General features: G+C 50.4%; 1 long non-coding RNA gene across 4 annotated transcripts in view; it reads left to right on the forward strand.

Annotated features, from left to right (window-relative positions):
- Positions 1–8926, forward strand: part of LOC102385361 — a 192774-nt gene that overhangs the window by 130533 nt on the left and 53315 nt on the right. For 3 of the 4 annotated variants that reach the window (XR_003094686.1, XR_003094685.1, XR_003094687.1), the window contains 2 exons: positions 4716–4811; positions 5254–5435. The exons of the other annotated variant lie outside the window; for it this stretch is intronic. This is a non-coding gene — a long non-coding RNA (uncharacterized LOC102385361). The remainder of the gene's footprint in view (positions 1–4715; positions 4812–5253; positions 5436–8926) is intronic. 4 annotated transcript variants of the gene reach the window in all.

Consider the following 8926-nt stretch of genomic DNA (forward strand, 5'->3'; position numbering starts at 1 on the left):
TTCCCTACAAGTGTGGACCACTGTTCTATAGTCCTCCTTGAGGACTGTCTCTAAATTCCATTGTGTGTATGCCTCTTTTTTCTTTTTCAAGAGAACCGCGATGTCCTTATCGAGCCAGGAGGGCTTGCCAGCCCTTCTGCTACCTTTCCTCTTCATGGGAACAGTTTTCTTTTGTGCTTTGAGGATCGTGTCCTTGAGGAAGGACCACTCTTCATGCACCCCATTCACCTTACATCCCTGGTCCTACATCGCCTCCCCTACTAATGCCTCGAGCCTGTTGAAGTCAGCATTTTTGAAGTCCAGGACTTCAATCCTGCTAGTTGATTTGTCAACCTTGTGGCAAGCAGTGAACCTGATGAGCTCATGGTTGCTGTCGCCCAGGCTACCCTCAACGTTCAAGCCACACACCAGATCATCTCCTTTGGTCAAGACCAAGTCTAGGAGAGAGGTACGTCTGGTTGGCCCTTGCACTTCCTGGGTCAGAAAGAGCTCCTCAATTATAGTTAAGAAGCTACATGACCTATCCGACGTAGCCAAGTGTTCCTCCCAATCTATGTCCGGGTAATTGAAGTTGCCCATGACAACGAAGTCCCTTGCACGCGCAGCCTCTGTCAGTTCTTGAGAGAACTCCAGATCGAGTTCCTCCTCATGGTTCGGTGGCCTGTAGAAAACGCCTACAGTTAGGTCTCTCTCACCTCCCCCCGCCCTCTCCCCCCCGAAGCTTGACCCAGCTGTTGTTTTCAGACTGGGAGTGGGGAAGGGAGTAGAGGGAGTTAATTCTGGACTTTTTTCAGCCCCCCAAGGGATGGGGTGGGTGTATTGGAGACCCCCTCAGAGGTGGGGTGGGCTCCAATTCACCTACCCCACCCTTCAGCACCAGCTGGGGAGCCCCAAGAACAAGCTCCCTCCACTGCCTTTTCCCCCTCCCATTTGGAGAACAGCAAGCACTGGCAGAGAGCCCTGGCAGTTGTTATGGGAACCTGGCTGCAGGCTCCCAGCCCACAGCTAGATTCTCCTTCTCCTGGAACAGTGAACTTCTGTTTGGTCTGGGCTAATGGTGTAACTCGGAACACTTTGCAAAAATCGCTCTGAGTTACAGCTGGAAGGTGCACTTCTGTTTAAGTCAGTCACCTAATCTCTGATGAAGAGTGAGAGTTGAGACACACACCTGTGCCTAGCATTTTTATTTAATAAGCTGTAGTTGCTTCCCTGCCCAGGAAGGTCTGGTTTGCCCTTTGGAAGTGACTATCTGTCTCCTATGCTGCACAGGGATCTTACAGGTGTAACCTAGTTGATTTGAATTACTTTTTCCATGGTAAGATGCTTAACTATTAGGCATTGGAGTGACTAAATTAAGGCACCTACCTGTCATTAACTGTTTAGGGTGGGTGGCCTGTTGCCTTCCTGAATGGAAGCAGTAACAAAATACTTCAGTAATAGGCCCAATATATACCTAGAAGTGTAGAGAGCAAAACCAGGATCTGTTTATGGCATTCATTGACCTAACCAAGGCCTTCGACTCCATCAGTCATGAAGCCTTATGGAAGGTGTTGGGTAGGTTTAGTTGTCCACTGAACTTCATCAGTGTCCTCAGGCTACTCCATGACAGGATGACCACCACAGTCCTTTACAATGGATCAGAGACAGACTCATTTACCATCCATACTGGTATCAAATAGGGCTCCATCCTCACTCCAACACTTTTTTCCATCTATCATATTGTGATTCTGATTCTCATCCATGACCACCTTCCTCTTGGAATTGGGGTTGAGTATCGACTGGACAGTCAGCTTTTCAACCTGCGGTGCCTCTGCAGCAAAACAAAAGTTACCAAAACTAGCATCACTGACCTTCAGTACACTGATGACTATGTCATCCTCATGCACACTGAGACCAATCTGCAATCTACCCTTGACCTTTTTTCAGGTGCCTATCACAACCTGGGACTCTTCCTTAACATTGGGAAGACCAAGGTGCTCCATCAGCCTGCCCCAGCACAAGCTGCCCCCTCACCGCCCACAAATGATGATTCGTGGAGAATACCTGGAAAACGTTGAGCATTTCCCATACCTTGGCAGTCACCTCTCCTAGTCAGTCAGTCATGATGCAGAAATCGAACATAGGATTCGCTGTTTCAGCATATCCTTCGGAAAACTGCTTCTCTGTATCTTTGCTGACTGAGATCTGCAGATGGAAACTTAGCTCCTGGTCTACAATGCAGTGGTTGTCCCCATGGTCCTCTACAGGTATGAGTTGTGGGTCATTAAAAGCCATCTTAAGGGTCTAGAATGGTTCTTCAAGAAATGTTGCCTCAGTAAGATCCTTCACATTAGATGGGAAGACCACTGCACCAATGCCAGCATCTTCTCTGCAGCTAACCTAGCCAGCATTGAGGCAAAGATCATGAACCTTCAACTCTGCTGGGCTGGCCACTGTGTGTGGATGGCTGACACTTGTCTCCTGAAGCAAGTCTTTTCTTAACTTAGTCATGGTAAGAGGATCCGCAGAGGACAGAGGAAGCACTGCAAGGACACCCTGAAAGCATACCTTAAGAAGGGTGGCATCAACCCTATCAATTGGGAAGTGCTGGGTGGTAATAGGGCTCAATGGCACTGCATCATACATCAAGCTACAGTCCACTTTGAAGAGAACTGTTTTGTTCAGGAAGCTGGGAAATGGCAGAGGAGGAAGGAAAGTGCGCAACATCCTGGCCAACAAGTGTACCCCCCCACCCAAGGCACCACATGTCATATCTGTGGAAAAACTTGCAGAGCACAGACTGGACTCCTCAGCCACCTTAAAACACACCAGGAATCACCCTGATAGACATTATCCTCATATTGAAGGATAGCTGATGATCAGTACCTAGCAGGCAAACGTGACTATAGCTCTCAGTACCTACACCATCTCACTGAGTGACAATGGATAACTCTCTACCAAAGAAGGAGTAGACAGCAATTTGGTTTCCTCACCTCTGACTTCATGGTACCCAACACACTGCTCTGAGTGGTTTATTTAAATTCACTTTATCTTTATAAAATACAGCTCTCTAACATGCCTCAGACCATATGTTGAATTAATGAACATGCAGATCCTTAGCTAGTGTAAATTAGCTTAACTCCACTGGCTTCAAATCAAGCAAAGAATCCTACGAAATACTTTAATTTTACCTTCAGAATGTATCAGTGCATGTTGAGCAGATGTATGTTGTTATTGGACAAGGAACGACTGCAGAAGTTAGAGTGTGAGAAGTATCAAATGTTGGGCCCAGTACTACCTCCTCTGAACTACCTAGATTCCACTGACTTCACTACTTTACTTTCATTGGAAGTTTTGGGTGCCTGAATGTGGAGAATGAAATAGTTATATGTAGTATTTAAAAAAAAAAAAGTCCCCAGGTTACATGTCTGATAATGTTTGATTTGAATGCAAATCAAAAGGGTTGGTGAAGGAATAAAGTAAAAAAGACAAAACAATAACAAAGTAAGGGTCCTAATGAAAACAGTGGAAAGTTATTTATTGGGGAATACCCTGGCTACATGTAGTCAGGCTACAGATGATTTATCCTACTCAAGGCCAAGCTTATAATCAAAGGAAAATGGTAAATCACTAAAGACTCCAGGCCTCTGCTTGCTGAGGCTGAACAGGTTCAGGTCCCTCAGCCTCTCCTCATAGGGCCTGCCCTGTTGCTGTCCAACCAAGCGGGTGGCCCTCCTCTGAACCCTCTGAAGGCAGGCCACATCCTTCTTAAAGTGTGGTGCCCAGAACTGGACGCAGTACTCCAATTGTGGCTGGACCAATGTCATGTACAGGGGGATTATCACCTCTCTGGACCGGCTTGAGATGCACCTTTGGATGCATGACAAGGTGCGGTTGGCTTTGCTGGGTGTGGTCTGGCATTGGCAGCTCATGTTCATCTTGGAGTCAGTAATGACTCCAAGATCCCTTTCTGCCTCTGTGCTCACAAGTGGGGAGCTCCCCAGCTTGTATGTATGCTGTGGATTCCTTCTCCCCAGCTGTAGCACCCTGCATTTATCTACATTGAACCCCATCCTATTACCATCCTCCCACTTCTGTAGTCTGTCTAAATCTAATTGCAGCCTCTCTCTCCCTTTGAGTGTGCCTACCTCTCCCCACATCTTGGTGTCATTGGCAAACTTGGACAACGTGTTTTCCACCCCCTCGTTCAAGTCGCTGATGAAGATGTTGAACGTGTAGACGCGTTACTGCACAATATCGTGGGAGCTTCCAGGCTGGGTCTGCCCAGCCACTAGGGGGCCAGCCAGAGCCCAGCCCCAGGGCTCCTGCCTGCCCCCCTCTCCTGCTGCTGGCTCTGGAGGGCTGGCAGCAGAACCCCCAACAGGCACCCCTGACAGCAGGCCCCATGTGCTGCTCTCTGGCAGCCCCTAGTTGCAGGGTATAAAAGCCTGCAGATATTTTGTGCCTTGGGGTACAACTACAGGGAGCCTGAAAGAGCAGCTTCTGCTTGCTGCACCCCAGCAGGCCCTGTGTGCCCCCTGGACAGTCCACATGCTGTGCTTGCCTGGGTTGTCCCTGTCCTGAGCTGCTGCCTGGCCATAGGTAAGGGCTGCAGTTTGCTGCACTCCTTGCCCAGCCCTGTGATCCCATGAGGGCTGCTGGCTCTGCTGGCTGTGCCACCAGGGCCACCACCTGCTCCCCAGTGCTGTTCACCCCTCATCTCTCTCTCTTTACAGGACCATGGTGAAGCGCCTTGGCTGTGCAGCTGTGACTCCCTGGCCATGTCCCTGTTGGGAGTGCTGCTGCCAGTCCATGGCCAGCATCACAGAGAGGTACCAGAGGAGAGGGCGGGGGCATGCCCTGCCCCTCACCTCAGTTGTCCAGGAGCCCCATGCATTCAGAGCCCGGGTGCCAGGGGCTGGGCAGTGGTGCAGATGAGCAGTGGGTCTGCAGAGGCGGGGGAGAGGGGTGTCAGTGGGGGCTGGAACCACGGCAGCAGGTGCTGCCAGCAGTCTGGCCTGTCTTGCCCTGAGAAGGGGGCAGGGGAGGCAGGTGGCCTGCAGCCAGCCTCTGGGGAGCAAGCTGGGATGGAGGGCTTGGGCAGCACCCACCCAGGCCTCAGCCCAGGCCTGCCTGACCAGCTTACCATGGTCCCTGGGCACCTGCATGCTGTTGCCCTCTGATCTGAGGCAGTGCAGAGCTCCTGGAGCAGAGCATCTTATCTCTCAAATGTTGCAAACTCTCACAAAAGCCTTCTGCTTCTTGCATCTGCAGAGCTAACATATAGATGTCGGGGAGATGCCACAGGGGCCTGCACTACCACCACCACAACCTCGCCACCACCCACTGCTGGAGCGACCCAGAGGTGCTGACTGCACCAGCGGTGCAGCCTTGATGGGACCTGCCTGTTCCAAAAGCTGGTGGTGGCCTTGGAATGTTGGGTGGTGGACCAGAAGGTATGGTAGGCAGAAGACCTTGTCTGGGAGGCCACCCAGTGAGGCACAGTTGCAGGCATGCTAGGCCTACTGGGAGGAGCTGGTACCTCTGTAGCTGCTGCTGCAGCAGCAGCTGGCCACCCAGGGCCACCCAGCAGAATCTGTGCCCATACCGCCCATGGCTTGCCCCATTCCTTAGCCCCACAGGGCCCCTGGGTTCCACCCACTGCCTTGCAGCAGGTCTCCGGGAGCTTACTGGAGGAGGTTCCACAGTGCCGGCCAGCTGCAGGCATCCCTGGCCTTTGCTGAGGCCCCCAGACCTGTGGTGAACCATCTGTCCAGGGTGCTGGCCTTCTGCTGCTGGGTTCTCCGCCCTGGGTGGCCTCACTTCTCAGCCCTGCACAGATGGACTCGGGGACCGGGTCAGATATGTAATGTGTCCTTTAAGTTTGGGGACCAGGGTTTTTATTGTTTGGGGGTGGAGGGGCGCTGTGTGTGTGGGGAAAAAGAGGGAGGGTGCTGTTTGTTGAGTGGAGAGGGAGGTGGGATAGTGGGTGTTTGCTGTTTTAATAAAGTTTGTACTGTTTGACCTACGTATGTGTCCTGGAGTAGTGCTGGAGGTGGGCAGGGGGTCAGGGATGTGTGGACAGCAGGGCAGATGGGCTGAGTGGGGAGTGCAAGAGGAGGGAGTTGGCCAGATCCTGCTGCTGCCAGTGTCTTGGCCCTGGCTAGCAGGTGTGTGGCTGTCCTGGGGGCTGGGCAGGGGGGACCTGGTGAGGCCAGCAGGGCCAGAACCATGGCCAGCATCAGCGCAGGGTGCTGGTCATTGCTGGCAGGGGCTGGGCTGGAGCTGTGGGGCAAGGTGCACCGCTGGCAGGGGCGGGGCCAGGGGAAGGGGCAGGGGTGGTATGGGGAGGCAGGGTGGGCAGGGAGGTGGCTGCTATGTGCTGGCCCTGTGCTGAGCATGCAGCCCTTGGGCAGGGTAGGGGCTGGTGTGCTTTTAAGATGGCTGCCAAGTGCTGGCAGCTGCCTCTGGGCTCAGCATGGCTTTCAAGTGCAGGCAGCCATGTGACCAGAGGCTGGAGCTCCCTCTGGTGGCCACAGGGGCACATGGCAGACTGCTCTAACCTGGGTCTAAATCTAGTCCCAGGTTAACTGCATGTGTAGACACTGGCTCTATTCCCGGTTATGGTGCAGTAAATGCATATGTCCACATGCCCACTGGGTGCATCTACATGTGAAATATGTGCGCTTGAATAGACTCTAGTGCAGTTTGTGGCATAGTTTATTGCTCCTGGGTGCAGCGTTTACATGTGTGCAGAGGACCTCAGCATGTTGAGCTGCGGCAGTTTTCCAGCTTCACTTGTATCGCAGCACACTAAATAACTGCTGTAGAATAGTAGTTGTGCCTGGCAGTACTATCCTACGGCAGAGTTAATTAGTTTACTGTGGCCCAGTAGCACCATATGTGTAGATGGTAACACTTTACTGCGGAGCTAATTAGTCAGCTCTGCAGTAAAGTGCATGTGTAGATACCTTCACTTAGTCCTAATGACACCAAATAATGCTGGATGGGGTACATTATATTCTCATTCCTGATTATGTAGTTTTAACTAACACTACAAAAATTGGATGTTTCCCTTTGTAGGAGATCATCTGAACATTTCCTTTGGTTCTGATTCATAGGGTCACTGAGTTTTCACATGAACCCAGAATCTCAACACAAAAAACAATTGAAACTTCCAGGCATCATTCAGTGTCTTACTGTGAAATCATAAAAACCTGCTAATTTTGTATGATCTGATGCAAACCCAGAAGCTACTCAAATTTGTTGAATTTGTTTTAGTAAAAGTGATTTGAATTCAAATTTGTTACCAAAAAAGAAAAAAAGCAAATTCTAAGTTTCACAGGGAGGGTCTACATAAGACACTAACTGTGCAGGAGCTGAAAAATATTCCACAGTAGCATGTCACAGCACAGACAGTGCTAATACCCCTCTGAGCAGTATTATTAGGCTACTGCTCAGTAGCATCACCTAAAAGATGTTTGCCGGAATTATTGAGCAGTAAGTCCAGTTACTGCACATTTATTTGGTGCTTGGTAATACATGTGCAGTAATGCCTGCGCAGTAGTCTCTCATGTAGATGTGCCCACTGATGCTAAAAATGGAGGACAGGTTTAATCCTGGGCTGATTGTCTCAGGTTTTGACTAACATCAAAACAGGGTGGGGAGGAGGGGTCAGCAAGAGAGGGGAGCATACAGTCATTTACACAGGCAGCTTGATTGTCCTGAGGAAAAGTGTTAATTTGGATACTTCATGGGTACTTGAAGTGGAACACTGAATTTGTAGAACTCCAGGATAAAAGTCTTTGTCCTGTGAAAACTGGTCATCTGTGTTTAGCCTCAGCTTCACTGTACACACCTGATGAGAGGTCTGATCCTCTGTCGTGGCACTAAGAATGCTACAAATGGTCCTCAGTATCTGACAGCGCTAAGCACTGACTGATTTGTTTCCAGCCTGGAGTTTCTCCCAAAAATTATTTAAGTATTAGTTCAGCAAGGCATTTAAGCACATGTAAATCTCACTGGAATCATGTTTCAGGGTTGGTGGTCATAGCTGTGTTGGTCTAAGGACATAGGCAGATAAGGTTCTTTGGGTAAATGTGATATCTTTTATTAGACCAAGTAAATTGTTGGAAAAACTGTTCTTGCAGAACAATTATAGAAAAACTAGCTCATTGCCCATCAAGAATGATGGATTTCAAGGAGTGTTTACATGATCCCCCCTCACCCCCAACTCACTCTTTGGAGCTGGCCATGTAAAGACTCCCTCCGCCACTGCCGCCTCCTCCTCCAGCATCCGATGGGGGGCTCCCTTCCTCTGCTTGTCTCTGCCTTGCAGCGGGGCTTCCTCCCACTTTCCCTCCCCTCCCTGCTTCCCTCTCTCCCTCCCCGCCACCTCCCCCTCCCTGCCAGCTATTGTTGGGGCCGGGCAGTGGGGAGAGGTGGCAGGGGACGGCCACCCGGGCCCCCCCTGCCCCTCCCTGCTTCCCTCCTTCCTTCATTCTGCTTTGGACGCACTGGACCAGGCTCACTTGGAGCTGCATGGGGCGAACCTGAGTGTAAGACTCCCAGGTTCCTATTACTTTTCTTTTCTGACTCCCACCTGTCTAAAGGTCTCTTCCTTCTGCTTAGCTCGCTTTCTGATTCTTTTCTTGCATTTTCGCAGTGTTTTTTCTTCTTTTTCTCTGTTCTCTGTCTCCTCCCCCTGTACTTCTGGTCTCTTTGTCTGCGAGTTGCTTCTTTACAGCCTTTTTTTCTTACTTTTTCCTTTCCTTCTTTCTTTTCTACTTGCTTGTTGTGGGGAGTTATATTTTCCAATAGGTTGCCTTCTGAGGGGTGTTCTTAATTTCCCCCCTCCCCCTTTTTTTTTTTTTTTTTTTTTCTGTTTCAGTTTTTTTCTTAACCTTCATAACCCACCACCCCTCTTCCCCCCAGCTCTTTTCCCCCG

The sequence above is a fragment of the Alligator sinensis genome, unplaced genomic scaffold (assembly GCF_000455745.1).
Source record: "Alligator sinensis unplaced genomic scaffold, ASM45574v1 scaffold324_1, whole genome shotgun sequence".
Classification (NCBI taxonomy): domain Eukaryota; kingdom Metazoa; phylum Chordata; order Crocodylia; family Alligatoridae; genus Alligator; species Alligator sinensis.